Here is a 23,227-nt window from a genome sequence, read left to right as displayed (position 1 = left end):
TCTTTATTCAACTACTAGATATAAAGTTTCATCAAAATAATGTTTCCACAAATACTATTTTCCTTCAGTATATGTTCTGAATAATGCTTTCTCTAGTGGCAAAATTTTTAAAAATGTATCTTTCCTATTGGTGTTTTCATTTGCCAGCTAAATAGCTGTAGCACTATAAGGCTTATGACAGCCCATATTCCTGAATGCATAAGACAAAACAAGTTACTTATATGTAATTTTTTCTTAAAAGATCTGGCCATCTTGGTACACTTAATAAATATAAATTTATGCTTTGTTAATTACTGTCTACACTTCTTGTGCTCTGCTAATTACTATGTATAATTCTTGAGTGAGGCAGAGATAGCATGCTCACTTAATATTTCATCTGTCCCCAGGTGTCCCAGCCTCTTCACAGTTAGGTAAGGGCATGTGATTAGTTCTGGTCAATGGGCTGTGGGCCAAAGGGACATGTGATGTGTCCCTTCTGCACCAAAGCACGGGATCAAAGTGCATGATCCTCAGGTTATCTTCAATGGTAGCAAACACAGTGGTCTCATCGGAAGAGTAGTAATCAACAGATTCAGTAGCCTGGTCACTGAGTCATCACTGAGAGGAACATTGCCCTAAAATGGAGATGGTAAACTATAGCCCATGGATCAAATCTAGCTTTCCACCACTTTGTGAACAAGAGTTTCTTTATTGAAATGCATACTCATTCATTTGCTATTATCAATGGCTACTTTGATGCTATGAGAGCAGAGTTGAGTAAATGCTACCAATATTGTTTAGCCCCCAAAGCCAAAAGTCTAATATTTCATTGAAAAATTTGCCAAAGCCTGATTTAGAATATCAACATCAGTAACATGAGATAGTTCTGATATCTCAGTGACTCCGAATTAAAACCATTAATGTCATAAACATAGTATTTCTAAAATATTCTTCAGTATATTCTCATAAATAATCATAAAATCACACATGATAAAGTAAAAAGATGTGTTCCCAACAGTATATAATAAATTGTGATTTATCTCTAAACAAAAAGAATATTTTAAACCTAATATACAAAAGAGTAAATGAAATGCAAGCAGCATCATTTGAATAAATCAGGCAACTTATGCTAAAGATGGAATTGGATGCTCTCACAACAGAAATCTCCCTGTATATTATTTTCCACTTTGCTTTAATGATATCAATCCATTCACACTATGAATCTGAAATATTTTTCCTGCCCTTTATGAGCCATTAGTAAAGCAGAACAAAAATAGTGAGTGACTTAGGATGCTGTGTATTTTTATCCTGTAGATATTGTACAGAAGACAGTTCATATCTGAAGTATAATTTGGTAGTTGTTGCTCATCTGAATCAGTTCAGAGAAATATAAAGGGAAGAACTAGATCATGCGGATCATTGTGTGTATGACTATGTCATCACATATAGCCAAGGATTCAGTGTTAGTAGGTCTTGCACTTACTAAATAGGGATAATAGTTTTTTTCTTTTTTTTAACAGAAAAGAACTGGGAGTATAAATTCACATTTCCAATTCACTTACATTAGGTTTATTCATAGTTTTCAAATGCAGTTGCATTGAATACATGTTGATGATCATAAATGCATTTCCATACTGACATATTTCAAATGATCTTAAATAGATCACTGCAGAAATTTGAGTTATTTGATTCTGTGGCTCTTTTCTGTCAACTCCTATTGCTCACCTCATTCATCCTCTACAGGTAAATGACATATGTACAGACACTGTGATTCCATGACAGCTCTGACTTAGAAGTATGTATTTCTAGTAATATAGCAAGTTCTGGGGGAATATGGTATAACCCTGTAATATTTCTACTAGTAAAATGTAACTCTGGAGGAAAATGATACAAGCTTTTTATTGTACCATTTACCCTTGATATTGTACTCTTGTGTGCTGATTTTGAAGAGGGAGATGAAGATGGCTTAGATTCCCTTACCTGTATCCCTGAAAGAGTGAATGCTAAGCTGTATCATCGACACAGGGCTCACCTACACAGAGTGGATTAGCTCCATTATTTGGGGGCCAAGTTTTACCATTTTCTAATCTTTTAATTTAAAACAATGATTTCTTCCAAGACTTCTCAACAAAATTCCAAAAGGGGAAGATTTTTCAACTGTCTTTTTCATCTTTCTTTTTATATCTTTCTTTTTTTTTTAGCAAGTTCTATAGTTAATCATTTTCATGCTGTGCGATAAGTGGCTTCAGTCATGTCTGACTCTGCAGCCCTATGGACTATAGACTGCCAGGCTCCTCTGTCCATGGGATTCTACAGGCAAGAATATTGGAGTGGATTGCCATTTCTTACTCTAGGGAATATTCCTGACCCAAGAATTGAACCCATTTATCTTATATCTCCTGCATTGGTAGAAGGGTTCTTTACCACTTGTGCCACCTGGGAAGCCCAGTTAACCATTATCTATACTCAAAATGATTTCTAGCTGTCGTGTTCAAACTTTCTATGTCATTTACTAAAAATTGGACTAGGCTTTACAACCATCTCAATTACTATATTTTTGCTTTATTTCTGTCATTTTGAATAAAGTAATGCTGACATATGACTGATCTTACTTTATACTTTTATGATCAAGCATTTCATTATAAACCAAATGACATTTTGGATCTGTGAACTTGTGAGTTATTTTTATTAATAGCAGAGGATATTATCTTGTACTCTCTGGTATGTATGGCCAACACTAATCTTCATAAGACAAAAATGTTGCAACCAGTCCTGGAAATCAAATACTATCTATTACCCACATTTTGTCCTCTGCACTCCTGTTATCGGTTTTGTCACCCCTCTCTGGAAGTTTTCCAGGCCCATTATATCTTCTTAGAGAAATCAACTGGATAGCCAGGAGTTATGTACAAGGTCCCTGAATCCTCAGTCTTTATATCAGTCACATTTGCTTTAACCCATGCTTTTACACACAGACACACAGACACACAGACACACAGACACACACACACACACACACACACACAGCTTTCATTAACTAAAGCAGTAATTTTCAGCTGTAACTGCCAAGTTAGTACACAGATACCGCTGAAACATTCAAACCTATATTTGCAACCATTCCAGGAAAATTCAGTCAAATTTCTGACTGAGGTTAAGTAGGAACCTATATATTTGTAAGTTCCTCAATTTAAGAAAATCCAAATTGACAATATAGTCCAAGGAATATCTTCATACTAGGAAATTTTATCATTTACTTGCATATATAATGGCATCATATCACCTAAAATTAAATTAATTGGTTTTTTGGACCAATAGTACATAGTAATCAGATAATTTAGTTCATTATATTCAGCATCTCTGTATATAATTAAAATAAATATGAATTGTGTTGAATTTATGTCAAGATTGCTTTTCACTAATCTGCAACACATCAAAAATCTTTGTGAATTGTGGTTATCATTTAAGATATGGTAATAATTTACCTTCAGTTCAGTCGCTCAGTCATGTCTGACTCTTTGCAACCTTATGAATCGCAGCACGCCAGGCCTCCCTGTCCATCACCAATTCCTGAAGTTTACCCAAACTCATGTCCATCTAGTCAGTGATGCTACCCACCATCTCATCCTCTGTCGTCCCCTTCTCCTCTTGCCCCCAATCCCTCCCAGCATCAGGGTCTTTTCCAATGAGTCAACTCTTCTCATGAGGTGGCCAAAGTATTGGAGTTTCAGCTTCAACATCAGTCCTTCCAATGAACACCCAGGACTGATCTTTAGGATGGACTGATTGGATCTCCTTGCAGTCCAAGGGACTCTCAAGAGTCTTCTCCAGCACCACACTTCAAAAGCATCAATTCTTTGGTGCTCAGCTTTCTTTACAGTCCAACTCTCACATCCATACATGACCACTGGGAAAACCATAGCCTTGACTAGATGGACCTTTGTTGGCAAAGTAATGTCTCTGCTTTTTAATATGCTGTCTAGGTTGGTCATAACTTTCCTTCCAAGGAGTAAGTGTCTTTAATTTACTTTAGTAGGAATATAGTATTGTTCAAGGACTTCCCAGGTTGCATGCATATGCATGCTTAATCACTCAGTCATATCCAACTCTTTACAACTCCATGGACCACACCCCACCAGGCTCCTTTGTCCAAGGGATTGATGTAAGAGACTTGGGTTTGATACCTGGATTGGGAAGATCCCCTGGAGGAGAGCCTGTTAACCCACTCTAGTATTCTTGCCTGGAGAATCCCATGGACAGAGGAGACTGGCGGGCCACAGTCCATAGGGTCACACAGAGTTGAGTATGACTGAAGAGACTTAACATTGCACAATATTGTTCAAATAGTAGTTAAAATTTGTTTTTTGTATATTGCATGTATACATGCACAATTCTGGAAAGTTCAAATATATTCCTTCTTTTAATTTCATGACTCTAACTTATAGACTCCATCTTCAGGAATAGATCAAAAACCCAAAGATGTCAATTATGCTACTATTTATACAGCAAAATATATAATCTGAAATATCAATTAAAACACTACATTATATAAATATAGGGAATAACCAATAGTTTGGCATCAGTAATATGACTATAAATGATCATGTATTTGAATATTTGGTCATATTATAGGTCGAAAACATGAGCATTGGGATATTAAGAAGATTATTATTGAATAATTTCAATTATATTAAATAACTTATTTTAACTCTGCAAGGAAGAGAACACCAGTATGGCTTTTACAATGGAGAATTTTAGGAAAATAAGAGATGGTGTAAGAATCTTTGGTAAGACATCAAGTCAAAGTTTACCTTTGTCATAATGTCTATAATTGGCATTATTTATATAGTTTCAAAAATAACAAACTATGTCAGAATTAAGAATGGGAGCTTGTCACAGTCAGGCTTTTGGTGTGTGTCTGGCTAGAGACGTCTGGTTGTGAATTCTTGCAATGCAGTCAGGCAACAGGTGAAGCAGTAAGTTTAGTGAGTTTGGAGTGTTGGAGTACATCACACCTGCAAGGAATCTTGGAAGGCAATTCTATTCCCTCTCCCATTATTTTCTTCAGTGTGGCAGTTTTATGAACATAGCAAGAACGAAGGTTATTGCTTTTTGTCTTATTTTGTTTTTGCTTTATTCCAATTTGTTTCCTATTCTGTCTGTTTAGGTTGAACATATAAATTATCTCTGGCTTTAGAAATGTGGAAATTGGCCAGATGTCAATGAGTAAATAGATGTATATAGTTTGAAATAAAGCTTCTTTTTTTTCCCCTCTCTCTCTCTCTCTCTTTAATAAAAAGGATGGTACTAGGTTGGGCCTGTCTCCGGCAGACATTCATTATTATTTATTTACAAGAACTGGCAGCATAGCTGACATTTTTTTAATGGGCAGAATAAGATGGTTTTATATCTCAGAAGACTTGTTTTAAATGACAGACAAAGCAATTCGGACAGAATGGCATTAATGAAGAAGACTACTGAGTCTCAATAGGACTATAGTATTCAAGTTGGTTTCCTTACAAATTCTTTAGCTCTTCATTGTTTTTTAATTACTCTGCAGTTTTGATGGGTGCTGTTCATGGTGAATCTTCAATAAAAATTTAAATAATAAATTATCTTTTAGAAAGCATTTCCATGGTTAGTTTTATGTAAAAAAGAGAAAGATGTATTTTCTTGAAATAAAGTCAACGTCCATGGATCTTTCAGAATTATATTGTAGGGATTCAAGTGTAAGATTAAATGGGCTAAAATGATTTGGAAAAAATCTAAAAAGCTTGGCGACTGGTAGAAAAAAATACTTGATTCTTTATAATTATGCCTAGTATTGGCCTTGGACTTGAGTCTGAAAGACCTTCAAATATAGATTTTCTACATTTGCCAAAATAATGTGCTAATAGCTAGTAAAATGAGTTTGGGAACATTATTGATTAACTCTATCGTTCATGCATTGCCTTGAAAATATTTAGTTACATGATTCATTTACTTTGCACTTAATCAGTCTATGAATTATGTGACTAACCATGATAGGCCAACTATGTGAATGATAAATTTAGTGAATAGAGTTTTCTGATGCATTTTATCTTTCCGAGTACATTATCAAAAATGAAACGTTGCCTCTAATCCTAAGGAAATATAGTGTAACTCTTGGCAGCCTACTACTACAGCCTATTTTTATTCATAAGGGAACAGGGCGATACTCACTTTTTAGAAAGCAATATGTTTCCCTCTAACTACGAAGCAAAATTTTATCGTATCTATAATGGAAAGCAAATGATATGTCTTACAATAAGTTTACATTCCTGGTAGCCATTACCATAATTGAAGGTATTGGAATGGTGGAAAATATTAGTGTGTAGAAAAATGGCAGAAAAGGACACAACATGAAGGGAAAACGGGGCTTGCTGATGCCCCCATATTTTCTGGTTCATATATCTGAGGGTAGAGACCCATTTCGCATGTTCATTTCTTATTTCTGTTGTATACAAACATCACCATTTTAAGTTTCTGTCAAAATGAAACATGACAAAACAACAACATGAAACAAAAAACAAGAGGCCAAGATGCCTAACTGATTTTTACCAATTTAATATACCTGACATGTTCATGAAAATTTTCACTAATTCAGTTAAGTAAAATTTTTAATTGGTAAAATGTCACCAGTTTCAAGAAGCTGGTTGTTAAACTGGTGGTTTAAGTAAATAGATACATCAGTATCAGGTAATATGATAATCAAGAAGTAAATGGTAGAACTCTGTGTATAGTATGTAAAGAATGATAATTTGTAGGTGACACTTTATCCTGTTACCAGGTGGCACTAGTGGTAAAGAATGTTACCACTTTAAAAATTGCTTTAAAAAATATTAGGCATGTTTTACTGATTTTGCAAGTATCCAAAAAGCAGATTTACAAATCAAATATCATGAACAGAGAAGCATGAGGAAAATTTTCCAACAAGCAGAGAACTGCATTTTCACTTCAAGGATATGAAGGATGGTGTGTTTAAACAACTGTGGACCAAGTCCCTTGCATTTGATATTTCCTTTCCTGCCACAAAAATTCAGGCACATAATGAACTGTCTGTGTCAGGGGAGAGTTTCAGTGAGACTCAGCGTCACCTTCTGAACATCATCAGTCGATGTCCAGAGCGGTAGAAAGAATGAATGTCGGAGCCCTTGTCAGGATACGAGTTATGGAAGAAGGAGGTAGAACCTAGTAATTAACTAAAAGAGGAGTGCTATCTCTTCCAACCCCACCACCCCTAAATTAAATCCCTTGAATTAATTAATTAGGAAATGGTGTGGGGAAAAATCAAGTACGAATCAATACGTTTCTATGACATGCCCGTTTTTACCAAATGTGTTAGCTAGTTCGTGTTATAAAAACACATGTGACAGCACAATATATTTTATCCAGTTTTCTTAGTTTACAAATTAAAAGAAAAAATGCCTATATTGTATTAATTTCATGGAATTTCACCTATGGCAGAGGGTGCAGTGAGAGAGGCAAGTAGCACTGAGCAAGTAGCGAATCGCCTGAGCAAGTGGCGATTGCTAAGTGATGCATTGGCTGCCCTCAGCGCTGCTGCTTCATGCATTATTCACCTTTGTCTCTTTCTTCTCTGCTTTATCAGCCTGAGAAGCAAGGCAAGAAATAGCACTAAAGAGTAATTCTGGGTGATATGCCTTGGGACCATATTAACTATAATTTTATTAACTAATCAACCCATTGTTTTAATGTAAGTTGACAATATTATCCATTAGTTTAAATTTTAATATTTAAGGTCAAAAATTGGTAAACTATAATATTCAATGCTATATTTGTATCTATTTAAAAGCTGGCAAAACTCAGCAGTCAGAAAATTAAGATCATGACATCTGGTCTCATCAGTTCAGTTCAGTTCAGTTGTTCAGTCGTGTCCGACTCTTTGCAACCCATGAACTGTAAGAAAAGCTATGATAAACATAGGCAGCATATTAAAAAGCAGAGACATTACTTTGCTGACAAAACCCATGCAGTCAAAGTTATGGATTTTTCAGTAGTCATGTACAGATGTGAGAACTGTACCATAAAAAGGCTGAGTGCCAAATAATTGATGGTTTTGAACTGTGTTGCTGGAGAAGACTCTTGAGAGTCCCCTAGACTGCAAGGAGATCAAACCAGTCAATTCTAAAGGAAATCAACCCTGATTATTCATTGGAAGGACTGATGCTGAAGCTGAAACTTCAAAACTTTGGCCACCTGATATGAACAGCCAACTCATTGGAAAAGATCATGATGCTGGTAAAGATAGAAGACAGGAGGAGAAGGTGACAACAGAAGATAAAGTGTTTGCATGGCATCACCAACTCAATGATCATGAGTTTAAGCAAACTCCAGGAGCTAGGGAGGGGACAGGCCTCCCTGTCCCCTCCCTATTTTTAAAAGCTCCCTATATTTAAAAGCTTACAAATATTTTACAAAAAGAAAAAAGAAAATCAGGGGCTATGTCTTCATGTACTTTAAAGAAATTAGGACACATTTAATAACAATGTAAAATCCACACATGTTTGAAAGGCTATTCCTTTTTATTCAAGCAAATAAGAGAAAGGAAAGAATAGGGTTGAGTTTCTACTTGTATCCATTAATGTTATTACATTTAAGAAAAATGATAGAAAATAAATATGACAAATATGGCATACTGAATATATGGTACATATGGTATTTTTATATATCAATAATTTTATAATTTTCTCTACATTGTTGTAAATTTAAAATATTCTCAATATTTATTTTATTTTTTGAGATAATCATCAGGTAATTTTCTGAGTTTTTAAAAATTATTATTTATTTTGTAATAAATTTATATCACCTTCACTCATTTCTCTAACTCCCACTCCCTACTTGTGACAACCATCATTCTATTCTCCATATCTATAAATTTTTTATTATATTATTTTAATATTCAACATGAGATATCTTATGGAATTAGTCTACCTCTGTCTAACCTAGTTTCCTAGACCAAATACCCTCAAAGTCCACTCTTTTTGTTGCAAATGTCAAGACATGGCTATTTTTATGGCTGAATAATCTTCCATTGTGTATGTATACCTGTTTCTTTATTCATTTACCAAAGGACATTTAGATTGTTTCTTGGCTTTTGTAAATGATGATAAAGCCATATCTTGGCTTTTGTAAATGATGCTGCAATGAGCATGCTGCTGCTGCTGCTAAGTCGCTTCAGTCGTGTCTGACTCTGTGCGACCCCAGAGACGGCAGCCTGCATAAGTGTGCACATATCTTTTGAAATTAGTGTTTTATTTTCCTTGAACAAATATTCCAGAAGCAAATCTTTTAGATCACATAGTGGCTCTATTTTTAATTTTTAATGGAATATTCACACTGTTTTCCATGGTACATTCCCACCAATACAGCACAGGTTTCTCTTTTCTCTACATCCTTGTCACTCATTATATCTTATCTTTTTGATAATAGCCTTTCCAACAAATATATAGTGAAATCTCATTGTGGTTTTGATTTGCATTTTCCTGGTGATTAGCGATGTTGAATATATTTTCATGTACATGTCAGTCATCTGTATGTCTCTTCTGGAAAAATGCCTATCCAGATCTGTCCACTTTTTAATTGAATTGTTTTTTAATAGGGAAGGAGGAATTTGACTTTATATTAGATCTGTCTTTTACTTTAACCTTTGTATTCTATTGCTTTTGCTTCAAGTTAAGAATGATGCATATAGCCTGAAACATACATGATAGGCCATTTTCAAGGCTCTAACCTTTAAAGGTATAACACTATTATTTTCATATATTGGAGAAGGAAATGGCAACACACTCCAGTATTCTTGCCTGGAAAAATCCATGGACAGAGGAGCCCAATAGGCTACAGTCCATGGGGTCACAAAGAGTTGGACTGAGCGATTTCACTTTTTTCATATAGAGATAAAAGTTTTCAGAACAGAGAATAACAGTTGTATCATTGGAGGCTTAAAGGAACATTGTGACCTGACCTACCTGGACAAATGCAAGAGCAAAAGATTACAGCACCAAGAAATTTGCAACAACAAACCACACCTCTTCCTCTTTTTTTTTTTTTTTTTTTTTTAATACAAAGAAGCCTGAATTCTAATTTCAGTAACATGGTTCCTTGGAACACTAGTTCACCTTCTTCTCTGTCTGCTGGCTGTCTAAATAAAGTCCATGTTCCTTCCCCCAAACAACTTGTCTCTTGATTTATTGGCCTATCGGATGGTGAGCAGTACAAGCTTGGGCTTAGTACCAGCTGTTTTTTTTTTTTTTTTAATTTCTTTTTTTGCTATTGACCTGTACGATTTCTTTACATATTTTAGATAAGAGCCCATTTGAAGATAAATGATTTTCAAATCTTCTTTTTTTTTCCTTTTATTCCTATTCAGTAGGTTGTGTTTTCAGTGTGTTGATGGTTTTCTTTGCTCTGTAGAATATGTTTAGTATGATATAGTTCCACTTATTTGTTTTTGCTTTTGTTGCTTTTGCTTTTGGTATAGATTTTAAAAGTTCAAAGGCTTTTGTCAAGAAATGTACCATTTTTGTTTTCTTCTAGATGTTTCATGATTGTAGGCTTTAAATTGAAATCTTTAATTTATTTTGTTGTTTTTTTTGTGTTTGGTATAATATACTGGTCCAATATTATTGTTTTGCATGTGGCTGTTCAGTTCCCAGCACCATTTTTCAAAGAGACTTTTGTCATGAATTAATTGACCATATATGCTTAGGTTTATTATTTGGGGGGCTTCTCTTCTATTTCCCTGATCTATGTGTCTGTGGACACCAGCATTAAATTCACTGAGAGTATTTGGCAGATGATTCAGATTAGCTTAGTCACTGTAGGTTAAAAGATAGAGAAACTTTCTCAAGGCTGCCTTCCTCTTGATTCCATGTGGGATTATCTTCTGCTGGCAGATACACCTGCCACAGTTTGCAAGATGAGAGTGAATATCATGAAGCAGAGGTTTTATTTCTTCTGCTTCCTGTATTTCTGCTGCATTTAGAGTTATGGTCAGATTTTCCTGGGACAGCTGTAGAAGACATCCCTGTGCTTCTTTCATGCCTTTTTTTTTTTGGTACCAGCAGAGGTGTGTGCTGTTCATTTTGCTGTGTGTTGTGTCAGAGACAGCTTTATTCCCTAATGACCTAATCACAAAAAGGAAAGGAGCTCTTTTGATACACCAATTCTATGGTATTATATTGAGAGTTATTACTGGAAGTCAAATTAGCAGCCAGGTGTGCCAACACTCCCCCAAGTTTTGTACGCATCTGGCTGCCTCCTATAAAGCTCTTTCTTCTGAAACTAACTAGAGTAGTTTTATTATCTGCTACTTAATGGGTAGAGAATGTTTATTGTTATCCTAGTAATCTTCATTTTACATTCTCTTCCTAGAGTATAAAGTGCAGACTGAAATTTGACAATCTTGGCTGGGTCTAACATTATGGGGTGTTAAACCCCTGTAAGGGAGTCACTACTATGAATTTGTAAGTCAGATAATAAGCTTCAGTTTAAATCAACCTCTATTGAGTAGCCCCTTATTCCCTGCCTTACTCAGACCTTCTTTCTGGGAAGTTCTTTCTAAATAGATCATCATGTTGTATGCCCTGTGATCTCACTAATTTGGCCACATCACATACTCAAAGGCAGTCATTTATATAGATCAACTCATAATAGGTCCTGGCACAAGAAATCTGCCCAAGAGGCACATTTTATTGAATGGTGAGAGGCTAAAACAATAACGTTCTCTCTCTAGGGAATTAGTTGTGAGATAAGCAGACAGTAGAGTATATAGGAAAGGGAACGACCCATGAAAAGAACTCTATGTGTCTCTGAAGACTTAAATGATTTAAAAGATAAGCTAGCCAGTAACAGCAGTAGCTGCGGCAATGAAAACCAGAGACAGAGCACAGCTGGAAAAGTACAAAGCAGAAAAGGAAAAAAAAAAATAAAAAGTAAAAAATACTAAGTATGTGATGAGAAAGCCCATTAATGCCTATTGCTGTAGAGGTGCTATATTCTGAAACATATTTTTACTTCTGAGCTGTGCAATATGGAAGAAAATTTCTAGCTTTATTTATACTAATAGATGCCATGTATTTCACCAGCATCCCCTCTCCAGGACTCATTCCTTCATCTGTTGAACTTATCAACCACTATATTGGAGAGGTAAAGAAAGCCACTTCATTGATATTGAAAATCATATCGCCCTTCCTGGAAAAACTCCACACCTAATGGCTGCTTCCTGGAGGGCTGTGGGGTCCAACTTTTCTTGGTTTTATGTTATACAACTTTTTAGAGTCATCTCAGTTCCCATGGAATTGGCTGAAGCCCTTCTTTGAACATAACTGAACCTTACCTTCTCCCTTGGCTCAATCCTGTTTTCTTTACCTTGCCAGTTGTTGATTCAAAAGAGCACATCCCAATAAATACCTGCAAGCAAATTTCTCAGAGTCTGTTTCTCAGAGAACCTAGCCATTGATAGATTTCTTCCCACATAGCATCAAAATCGGAGAAGGCAATGGCACCCCACTCCAGTACTCTTGCCTGGAAAATCCCATGGACAGAGGAGCCTGGTGGGCTGCAATCCATGGGGTCGCTAAGAGTCAGACACGACTAAATGACTTCACTTTCTCTTTTCACCTCATGCATTAGAGAAGGAAATGGCGACCCACTCCAGTGTTCTTGCCTGGAGAATCCCAGGGACAAGGGAGCCTGGTGGGCTGCCATCTATGGGGTCGCACAGAGTCGGACACGACTGATGCAACTTAGCAGCAGCAGCAGCATCAAAATAAATTTCAAATAACTGAAATAATCTGTCACCATATTTGACTTTTCACACCAAAATCAAAATATTGTGTTTTAAGATAAATTAAACCTAATGCCTTTTCATACTGTTCATGGGGTTCTCAAGGCAAGAATACTGAAGTGGTTTGCCATTCCCTTCTCCAGCGGACCACATTCTGTCAGATCTCTCCACCATGACCCTCCCATCTTGGGTTGCCCCACGGGCATGGCTTAGTTTCATTGAGTTAGACAAGGCTGTGGTCCTAGTGTGATTAGATTGACTAGCTTTCTGTGAGTATGGTTTCAGTGTGTCTGCCCTCTGATGCCCTCTTGTAACACCTACTGTCTTACTTGGGTTTCTCTTACCTTGGTTGTGGGATATCTCTTCACGGCTGCTCCAGCAAAGCACAGCCATTGCTCCTTACCTTGGACGAGGGGTATCTCCTCACTGCCGCCCTTCCTGACCTTCAACGTGGGATAGCTCCTCTAGGCCCTCTGACGCCCGTGCACCCACGGCTCCTTGGAAGTGGAGTTGGACAGTACGAAAAAGCAAAATGATAGAATACTGAAAGAGAAACTCCCCAGGTCAGTAGGTACCCAATATGCTACTGGAGATCAGTGGAGAAATAGCTCTAGAAAGAATGAAGGGATGGAGCCAAAGCAAAAAGAATACCCAGCTGTGGATGTGACTGGTGATAGAAGCAAGGTCCGATGCTGTAAAGAGCAACATTGCATAGGAACCTGAAATGTCAGGTCCATGAATCAAGGCAAATTGGAAGTGGTCAAACAAGAGATGGCAAGAATGAATGTCGACGTTCTAGGAATCAGTGAACTGAAATGCACTGGAATGGGTGAATTTAACTCAGATGACCATTATATCTACTACTGCAGGCAGGAATCCCTCAGAAGAAATGGAGTAGCCATCATGGTCAACAAAAGAGTCTGAAATGCAGTACTTGGATGCAATCTCAAAAACGACAGAATGATCTCTGTTCGTTTCCAAGGCAAACCATTCAATATCACAGTAATCCAAGTCTATGCCCCAACCAGTAATGCTGAAGAAGCTGAAGTTGAACGGTTCTATGAAGACCTACAAGACCTTTTAGAACTAACACCCAAAAAAGATGTCCTTTTCATTATAGGGGACTGGAATAAAAAAGTAAGAAGTCAAGAAACACCTAGAGTAACAGGCAAATTGGCCTTGGTATACAGAATGAAGCAGGGCAAAGACTAATAGAGTTGTGCCAAGAAAATGCAGTTGTCATAACAAACACCCTCTTCCAACAACACAAGAGAAGACTCTATACATGGACATCCCCAGATGGTCAACACTGAAATCAGATTGATTATATTCTTTGCAGCCAAAGATGGAGAAGCTCTATACAGTCAGCAAAAACAAGACCAGGAGCTGACTGTGGCTCAGACCATGAACTCCTTATTGCCAAATTCAGATTTAAATTGAAGAAAGTAGGGAAAACCACTAGACATTCAGGTATGACCTAAATCAAATCCCTTATGATTATACAGTGGAAGTGAGAAATAGATTTAAGGGCCTAGATCTGATAGATAGAGTGTCTGATGAACTATGGAATGAGGTTCGTGACATTGTACAGGAGACAGGGATCAAGACCATCCCCATGGAAAAGAAATGCAAAAAAGCAAAATGACTGTCTGGGGAGGCCTTACAAATAGCTGTGAAAAGAAGAGAAGCAAAAGCAAAGGAGAAGAGGAAAGATATAAACATCTGAATGCAGAGTTCCAAAGAATAGCAAGAAGAGATAAGAAAACCTTCTTCAGCGATCAATGCAAAGAAATAGAGGAAAACAACAGAATGGGAAAGACTAGGGATCTCCTCAAGAAAATCAGAGATACCAAAGGAACATTTCATGCAAAGATGAGCTTGATAAAGGACACAAATGGAATGGACCTAACAGAAGCAGAAGATATTAAGAAGAGATGGCAAGAACACACAGAAACTGTACAAAAAGATCTTCACGACCCAGATAATCATGATGGTGTGATCACTGACCTAGAGCCAGACATCCTGGAATGTGAAGTCAAGTGGGCCTTAGAAAGCATCACTACGAACAAAGCTAGTTGAGGTGATAGAATTCCAGTTGAGCTATTCCAAATTCTGAAAGACGATGCTATTAAAGTGCTGCACTCAATATGCCAGCAAATTTGGAAAACTCAGCAGTGGCCACAGGACTGGAAAAGGTCAGTTTTCATTCCAATCCCAAGGAAAGGCAATGCCAAAGAATGCTCAAACTACCACACAATTGCACTCATCTCACACGCTAGTAAAGTAATGCTCAAAATTCTCCAAGCCAGGCTTCAGCAATATGTGAACCATGAACTTCCTGATGTTCAGGCTGGTTTTAGAAAAGGCAGAGGAACCAGAGATCAAATTGCTGACATCCAGTGGATCATGGAAAAAGCAAGAGAGTTCCAGAAAAACATCTGCTTCTGCTTTATTGACTATGCCAAAGCCTTTGACTGTGTGGATCACAATAAACTGTGAAAAATTCTGAAGAGATGGGAATACCAGAACACCTGATCTGCCTCCTGAGAAATTTGTATGCAGGTCAGGAAGCAACAGTTAGAACTGGACATGGAACAACAGACTGGTTCCAAATAGGAAAAGGAGTACGTCAAGGCTGTATATTGTCACCCTGCTTATTTAACTTATATGCAGAGTACATCATGAGAAACACTGGACTGGAAGAAACACAAGCTGGATTCAAGATTGCTGGGAGAAATGTCAATAACCTCAGATATGCAGATGACACCATCCTTATGGCAGAAAGTGAAGAGGAACTAAAAAGCCTCTTGATGAAAGTGAAAGTGGAGAATGAAAAAGTTGGCTTAAAGCTCAACATTCAGAAAACGAAGATCATGGCATCTGTTCCCATCACCTCATGGGAAATAGATGGGGAAACAGTGGAAATAGTGTCAGACTTTATTTTTCTGGGCTCCAAAATCACTGCAGATGGTGACTGCAGCCATGAATTTAAAAGACGCTTACTTCTTGGAAGGAAAGTTATGACCAACCTAGATAGCATATTCAAAAACAGAGACATTACTTTGCCAACAAAGGTCCGTCTAGTCAAGGATATGGTTTTTCCTGTGGTCATGTATGGATGTGAGAGTTGGACTGTGAAGAAGGCTGAGTGCCGAAGAACTGATGCTTTTGAAGTCTGGTGTTGGAGAAGACTCTTGAGAGTCCCTTGGACTGCAAGGAGATCCAAGCAGTCCATTCTGAAGGAGATCAGCCCTGGGATTTCTTTGGAAGGAATGATACTAAAGCTGAAACTCCAGTACTTTGGCCACCTCATGCGAAATGTTGACTCATTGGAAAAGACTCTGATGCTGGGAGGGATTGGGGGCAAGAGGAGAAGGGGACGACAGAGGGTGAGATGGCTGGATGGCATCACTGACTCGATGGACGTGAGTCTGAGTGAACTCCAGGAGTTGGTGATGGACAGGGAGGCCTGGCGTGCTGCGATTCATTGGGTCACAAAGAGTCGGACAGGACTGAGTGACTGAATTGATCTGATCTGAAACTTAATGCACAACTAAGTATTTTAAGCACTTGAATTGCTAGTGTCTGATTTCCTTAGAGGCAGTGTATTGGAGGATTTTCAGTTTACAAAATGGTTTCCCTAAAGAAATATTTATTTCTCTTGCAAATATATTTATTGCTATATCTGAGTATCTATAATTAAATTAGTCATAAAATTGATTAAAATTAAGCAATCTGGTCACAAGTCTTATTCTTAAAAAATTTCAGGTTCACAAACTAACCAACTGAAATTCAGTACTTCTATGTTGTTTAACAAATATAACTAGGGGTATGCTCATAAAAAATTTATTATACATGTTCATCTTCATATATGAAAAGTTAGCCCTTTCGAGTCTATCAAGAAACAGTTGTTCTTTTCTGAGCATGAAAAGAGAAGCAAGCATGAAATCAGTATTCAACACAACAACTGAACAAGAGAGAACAATTTTTCAATAGATATTTCCTAATAACTGATACAAATTTGTTCATAAGTGAAGAAAATAATGTATTTAATGCAGACTCATTTACAAATAGGACAACTCATTGGGCATATATGAATTGAAATAACTTAAAAAATCAGTCAGATTTGAATTAAGGATCCTACAAAGTTAAATATGAATTTAGGTCATAAATTGTGTCAAGAAGTCTGGAATATTCTGTTTCCAGATTGAATGGCTTTCAAAGCCTTTGAAATATACTTTATTAGAAAATGTTGTCTCTTTAGGAGTTCACTGTTCACAGTAGTTCACGTATAATGTGCGCTGATATGTAAACAAGATTTAACTGTAGAGACTAGTGTTAGAAATATTCAAATCTCTACTAGTATCTTTATCTGATTAACTTTCAAATGCATGCATTGACTTTCTAATATATCTAAATCTAATAAAGCTGAATATACTTAGTTACAGACATAAACTAGCTTCTGCACACAATTGTATTAAAATATTAATATTTTAATAGCTGAAAGCAATTTAAACAATTTGAGTATTTACACTGTGCCCAATAGTGGGATAAAAACACACCTAAAAATGCTCCTTCTTGATATTTATACTTCTCAATCTTGCTCTTAAATTGCAGATGCCTTTCCTCTTCCCTCATTAGAAACCACCAAAACCCCTCCCGGTATTTCTGCTTTCATTTGTCCTTTTCCCCAACTTGTACTCTCCTCTACCACTGCCCACTCTATCCCCTTCTTCCTCCTTTTTGCACTTCCTCTTCTTCCTCATTTTTTCTTTATTTTATCCTCAGTTCATAATCTTTATCTTTTGTTATTTTTTCACCTTTACCAGTTACCTGGATATTGCAAGCCAGAAAATGGAGGAGCCAAGAAGCTGAACTTGTTTCTCCCTAGAAGAGAAAGTAAGCAATTAGAAATCAAACTATTTCCTATTTAGTATCACTTCTTTTATCTTAGTCACATACAGCTTCACTCAAATGAATTAAAAACCTATCTGCACTCAAATTTGCAGATGCTTGGTAAATAAAAATATCCTAAATGTTTCTCAAATCTGTCCTCAACTGTAAACTGGGAATAAGATAACTTATATTACACAATTCACAAGAGCTTAAAATAAAATGAGATAGTATGTGTCAATAAGCCATGACAATTATATAAACTTAAAATATGACTATCTGATGATCCTCTCTTCAAAAATTTTACTATAGACAATCTACCACTCTGTTGTTTGTTTTTGCTGGTTGAAGAAAAAAAAAGCTAAAGTACATCTATAGTAAATGATCTCCCTTCTTCAGTTCTAAATCCAAGCAACTTAGCTGGATTTGAGTCTGCTCTAACCCTAAGAGTGACCTCAAGACTTAAATTAATCACAGTCGTATTTCCTCTTACCCAAATTTCAGGAATGGACAGATCAATAAAGCATAAATGTCAAACCAAAAGCTATTCTGTTTTTTAAGTAACACTAACTTTTAATGATGGTTTTTAAAAATAAAATTAACTCTTATCCAAGCAAACAGGTGAATGATAAAGAGGGTATTATATTTCAGGAAAATATATTATTTTTAAATATATATTTTGAAATATATCATTTCAAGCTATATTATAAAATATATATTTCAGGCAAAAACAAGACATTCCATCATCAAATATGTCTTTCAGTTTTGTTCAGAGGGTGATGCATATTTCTAAAGAGAGTACAAAGGATTGTATGGGAGATTTCAATGGGCCAGACTAAGAAGTGGCCTATATAAGCTCTATCCCCAATCCACTGGCTTCAGATTCAGTCACATGCTTTATTTAGAGACTGTTGATCTAAAAAAAAAAAAGTTTATCTGCAATTACATTACATTATGGAAGGAGATACATTTTGTTTTTGGTGAGAAAATTTGCTATTTTACCCACGCTGCTGGTAAAGAAAAAAATTATATTTTTCTAGCAATGGGACCTAGCTGAATGGAGGACTAAACTGCATGAAGGAATTATGGTTTGTGCGGATCTTAAAAAAAAAAGAAGAAAACAAGAGGAAGACTTGTAAGATTTCTTTTTTAATTGCATCCTGATTACATCACTGAAGCCCTAAATCAAATTATCAGAGGCTAAAATAATCCCCTATCCTCTTTTATTTTTTTTCTTAAGGAAATTTGATCTGAGGTTTTTTTTTTTAATTTTATTTTTAAACTTTACAAAATTGTATTAGTTTTGCCAAATATCAAAATGAATCCGCCACAGGTATACATGTGTTCCCCATCCTGAACCCTCCTTTTTCTATCAAGAGTCAGTGATTCATGACTATTATAAACCAATAGTTAACATCTTTGGTTGCAAAGATCTCATCTTGGCTTTGATGTTTACTAGCTGCATGAGCACAAAGCAATTTGTTAATCTCTTTGACTTTCTCTTTCTCAACTTGAAAACATGGATGCAAAAGTACGTACCTCAGGATTTATTTTGAGGCTTAAAGGAGGTCTTATGTATCAAATTCTTTGGAGAATGCTTACCATAAAATTCATGAGTAAATGTGCAATAGATGTCAAATATTTCTATTATTATAATTATTATTTGTATCACTCTAAAATACATGACCCAAATTTTCCTATTTTTTCTGTAGGGTCATATAGGCAATACACAATATACTAAGATTCAGTTCAGTTCAGTCACTCAGTCCTATCCAACTCTTTGTGACCTCATGGACTACACTATGCCAGGCTACCCTGGCCATCACCAACTCCTGGAGTTTACTCAAACTCATGTCCATTGAGTCAGTGATGCCATCCAACCATCTCATCTTCTGTCATCCCCTTTTCCTCCTGCCTTCCATCTTTCGCGGCATCAGGGTCTTTTCAAATGAGTCAGTTTTTTGCATCCGGTGGCCAAAGTATTGGAGTTTCAGCTTCAGCATCAGTCCTTCCAATGAACACCTAGGACTGATCTCCTTTAGGATGGACTGGCTGGATCTCCTTGCAGTCCAAGGGACTCTCAAGAGTCTTCTCCAACACCACAGTTCAAAAGCATCAATTCTTCAGCAATCAGCTTTCTGTATAGTCCAATTCTCACATCCATACATGACTACTGTAAAAACCATAGCTTTCACTAGATGGACATGTGTTGGGAAAGTAATGTCTCTGCTTTTTAATACGCTGTCTATGTTGGCCATAGCTTTTCTTCCAAGGGGCAAGTGTCTTAATTTCATGGCTGCAGTCACCATCTGCAGTGATTTTGGAACCCCCAGAAATAAAGTCTGTCACTGTTTTCACTGTTTCCCCATATAGTTAAGGGACTGGATCTTAGTTTTCTGAATGTTGAGTTTTAAGCCAGTTTTAAGCCAGAGTTTTTCACTCTCCTCTTTCACTACCATCAAGAGGCTCTTTAGTTCTTTGCTTTCTGCCATAAGAGTAGTGTCATCTGCATATCTGAGGTTATTGATATTTCTCCTGGCAATCTGGAATCCAAATTATGCTTCATCCAGCCTGACATTTCGCATGATGTACTCTGCAAATAAGTTAAATAAGCAGGGTGACAATATACAGCCTTGACATACTCCTTTGTCTAATGGAACCCATCTGTTGTTCCATGTACAGTTCTAACTGTTGCTTCCTGACCTGCATACAGATTTATCAGGAGGCAGGTCAGGTGGTCTGGTATTCTCACCTCTTGAAGAATTTTCCACAGTTTGTTGTGATCCCCACAGTCAAAGGCTTTGGTATAGTCAATAAAGCAGAAGTAGATGTTTTTCTGGAACTCTCTTGCTTTTTTGATGATCCAACAGATGTTGGCAATTTGATCTCTGGTTCCTCTGCCTTTTCTAAAACCAGCTTGAACATCTGGAAGTTCACGGTTCATGTATTCCTAAAGCCTGGTTTGGAGAATTTTGAGCATTACTTTACTAGCATGTGATATGAGCACAATTGTGTGATAGTTTGAGCATTCTTTGGCATTGCCATTCTTTGCAACTGGAATGAAAACTGACCTTTTCCAGTCAGTGGCCACTGCTTAGTTTTCCAAATTTGCTGGCATATTGAGTTCAGCTCTTTCACAGCATCAATTTTCAGGATTTGAAATAGTTCAACTGGAATTCCATCACCTCCACTAGCTTTGTTTGTAGTGATGTTTCATAAGGCCCACTTGACTTTGCATTCCAAGATGTCTGGCTCTAGGCAAGTGATCACACCATTGTGATTATCTGAGTTTGAAGATTTTTTTTTAATAGTTCTTCTATGTATTCTTGCCACCTCTTCTTAATATTTTCTTTTTTTTATTATTTTTTATTTTTTAAAATATAAATTTATTTATTTTAATTGGAGGTTAATTACTTTACAATATTGTATTGGTTTTGCCATACATCAAAATGAATCTGCCACAGGTATACACGTGTTCCCCTTCCCGAACCCCCCTCCCTCCACCCTCCCTGTACCATCCCTCTGGGTCGTCCCAGTGCACCAGCCCCAAGCAACCAGTATCATGCATCGAACTTGGACTGGCAATTCATTTCATATATGATATTATACATGTTTCAGTGCCATTCTCCCAAATCATTCCCCCCTCCGCCACCCTCCACAGAGTCCAAAAGACTGTTCTATACATCTGTGTCTCTTTTGCTGTCTCGCATACAGGGTTATCATTACCAACTTTCTAAATTCCATATATGCATTAGTATACTGTATTGGTGTTTTTCTTTCTGGCTTACTTCACTGTATATAATAGGCTCCAGTTTCATCCACATCATTAGAACTGATTCAAATGTATTCTTTTTAATGGCTGAGTAATACTCCATTATGTATATGTACCACAGCTTTCTTATCCATTCATCTCCTGATGGACATCTAGGTTGCTTCCATGTCCTGGCTATTGTAAACAGTGCTGTGATGAACATTGGGGTACACTTAATATTTTCTTTTTCTGTTAAATCCATACCATTTCTTAATGCTAAGATTAAGAATTCATAAGGCACAGAATTGTGTTGTTTCGTTCTTGCCAATGCCGTGTGCTCTCCAAGTATTGACAGCTTTACCTCATCTTCCCTTACATAGGCAATATCTGTCAGTTCTGTGCTTATCCCTCACCTTTACTACCTTCACTGATCCATCCTGACAAGGAAACTTCACCCCATGTTTCTTTTCCGGATGCTTTACAAAACTACACTGTTGTTCATTGGACGTCACGATTATTTTCATATATAAAATAAGAGTTTACATTAGATAATAGAAAATTCAGCTCAAAATTCGATAATGATTTTAGCAAACATTTATTAATCAAATATTAGAAATCATTCCCAAGGCTGAGATTTATGACATAAATTAAAAAAAGAAGACAAAATTTGTTTTCATACAGGCTTCACTTTCAAAGAAAATAAGTTTTAAAAAGCATTATAAATAATTTTAGATATAATCATAGAGTATAATGTCTTGTGAGAGAGTCAAGAAGAGTTGTGACCTTTGTTGAACAGGAGGGATCACTTAAAAATGATCAAGGTCAAGTTACCACCTGACCTGATTCATAATTAAGGTTAAGAGGAGATAATAAGACAGAGATAGGACAGAGAAGGTGATGGTCTAGCTACACTGTATAGTTTAAGTAAAGTGTTAGTTTAAAAAATTATACATTTTGGGCAAAAAAAAAAAAATCACAGCACTCGAAGCTTCTGGAATACACAGTACTTGACACAGAGTGAATCTGAAAACTTTGTAAGAGAGCTAAATAAGAGATAGCATTGCTAAAAATGTTCAGATGATTAAGCATGGGAATCATCAAGGGTAGAAAAAAGAAGACATTCTAATATAAAGAAAGGATAGCCTAACTGGAGGCTAACATAATAATAGACCTCAAAATGAGACTATTTAAATCTATCTTTCTTATGCTATACTATGACAGGTAACTACTTAAATTCATCTTTCCTGAGAAATCTTAGCTTCTGTCCAAGACAGAAGAATAAGGACCAGATTTATCCTTCAGCCTTAAAATAACAAACATACTAAATACATGAAACAAAGTTTTCAAGACATAGATAGACATTTGGCAATAAAAGTCAGTGATCTCTGAGAGAAAGAAAATAAAAAGAGAAGCCTTTAGATTGCTAAGGCTTACTACATGGAGAAAGTTTTCAGGCTGAGTCACAAGGAGGAAAAATAGGCACAGCCTGCAGGACTTTCTGATTGAGGAGATGAAGTGCAGACTGTGGGGAGAATAAAGCTCAGTTCACAGGACAGTAAAAATGAAAGTCACTCAGTCGTGTGCGACTCTTTGCGACACCATGGACTACACAGACCTCCAGGCCAGACTACTGGAGTAGGTAGCTGTTCCCTCCTCCAGGGGATCTTCCCAACCTAGGGATCGAGCCCAGGTCTCCCACATTGCAGGAAGACTCTTTACCAGCTAAGCCACAAGGGAAGCCCATTTAAAGGACAGAGTATCAGCAAAGAAAGAGATGTAGA

The sequence above is a fragment of the Bubalus bubalis genome, chromosome 13 (genome assembly GCF_019923935.1).
Source record: "Bubalus bubalis isolate 160015118507 breed Murrah chromosome 13, NDDB_SH_1, whole genome shotgun sequence".
Taxonomy (NCBI): domain Eukaryota; kingdom Metazoa; phylum Chordata; class Mammalia; order Artiodactyla; family Bovidae; genus Bubalus; species Bubalus bubalis.
This window is presented reverse-complemented; position numbering follows the sequence as displayed.